Source organism: Oryzias melastigma, linkage group LG24, assembly GCF_002922805.2.
Source record: "Oryzias melastigma strain HK-1 linkage group LG24, ASM292280v2, whole genome shotgun sequence".
NCBI classification, from domain to species: Eukaryota; Metazoa; Chordata; class Actinopteri; order Beloniformes; family Adrianichthyidae; genus Oryzias; species Oryzias melastigma.
In genome coordinates this window covers 21,450,663-21,452,520 of record NC_050535.1, presented here as the reverse complement: position 1 = coordinate 21,452,520, position 1,858 = coordinate 21,450,663, and positions in this window count along the sequence as shown.

The window sequence follows — 1,858 nt, the reverse complement described above, 5'->3', positions numbered from 1 at the left end:
TGTGCTTTGGGCTTCTCTGGGTCACAGGGAGGTGATGTGGTTTCTGTTGGCTAACAAAGGTCACCTCCATGCCAGGAATCCAGCGGTGCAGCTCCTGACAAATGAACCTGCGTGGAAAAGCCGGAGGCAGCCGCTGAAGTCAGAGCGCTTTGGAGTCAAACGAGGCTGCAGCTGTTAAGCTGCTGAACGCTGACGTCACCGCAGCAGTCCAAACCATATGTTGCTGCTGAGACATTAAGAGCATCTGAAGCCTCCACGTTCTCCTGTTGCATCGGCTCTCTGCTCTGCAAGTGTTGCAGCTTTAGGAAGGACGCCTGAAGGGAAGAACGGTGACCTCTTTAGGTCTGCTCTCGTCACTGTACTTTGTTATCTTGTGAGAGACGACATTTCCAAAAAAAATCCAGCGAAGGGAAACCATTCATTGTGTGATTGCTTAGTAAGCATTCACACTAAAGTGATTCTCCTGCTCCTTTCCAAACGTTTTTCGTAGGGCTGGGTTAAAAAAATCGATTAATCGATTTGAATCGATTGGAATTGATTTAAGCTTAATAGATCAATAATCGATTCAAAAAAGGTATAAATCGATATAGCACATAGAGCTTAAGTGTGCTCAATATGCTAGCTTTTTAGCTAATTTGTTATCTACGGAGGTTTTATAGGCTAATTTAGAGTTTAGCTTCTTTTTTGGCAACAGGCTAACATTTTTGACTAATTTAGTTTACTGGGGAATTTTTGGCTATTCTGGAGATTAGCTAGTCTTTTAGCAACGAGCTAGCTTTTTAGGCTAATTTGGAATCTACTGAGGTTTTTGGGACAATTTGGAGTTTAGCTCATATAAGAAACACACTTAATATCTTTACAAGATTGGCATGTATTATGTTTTTTAAAGCAATTTTACTACATTTTTTTTTTAAATTTAGGTCAACTTCTGTGCTCTTTCATAGTTCTTTAATGAAATTTCCAGCCTTTTAGCAAATTTTGTCATGGTTCGCCTGGTACCATAAGAGGGAAGATTATTTTTTTTAATGAAATATTTTTGGTAATTATTAGAATACTCACCCTGATTGATCAATACAGAGTATCAAGTATCTGAAGAATATTGACATCATAAATATTTAACAACTGTAATTTAGAAAGGATTGGGTCACTGGGTGCATCACAAACAGAATTTGTGGTCAAACGAACCAAAAAATATCCAAGTGTGCCCTTTTGTATGTCTTTTTATTGTTCTTTTGTTCAAGTTTGAGTTGTTTTTTTCATATTTCAACAGTAACTACTCCCATGAAAATATTCTAATCTTATGTTCTATGTTGACTTTCAGTGTATTTTTGGTCACAAAAATCATTCAAACTATGTGAATATTTGGTGTGAAAGACGCTCTGATGCAGTCATGACTAATGCATGCACACAGTGACATAAAGACAGCAGCTTATTATGGTTTATAGATGCTAAAGTGGGCTTGCTGTATCTTTGCTCGTCTGCTCCTGTTCTGGTCTATATGCCCTTCAAAGCTCAGATCCTGACAAACTGATGCAAATCTTTTCATCTTTCAGAAAGTTTCCTGCGCATTTGATCAATAAGGAATTACAAACCTGAACCTGAGGAAGACTTCAGAGGAAGCTCCAGAGGAACCTGGCTGGCAAGCTCCAGCCTCTCCAGCTGATGGGGTCAGATCTTTGTAGACGTGCTGACAAATGATGAGGCTAATGGAGCTCACTGGGAAGAAGTGTGAATTTACTTAAGAGAACGACACTTCACTTATGTGCCAGATCCAGCAGCGCTGGCCCGGCTCGCAGCTGGAGTTTGTGTGAGCGAGATACAAACTGCCAGAACTTGGAGCGAGCAGCTTTGAAGACGG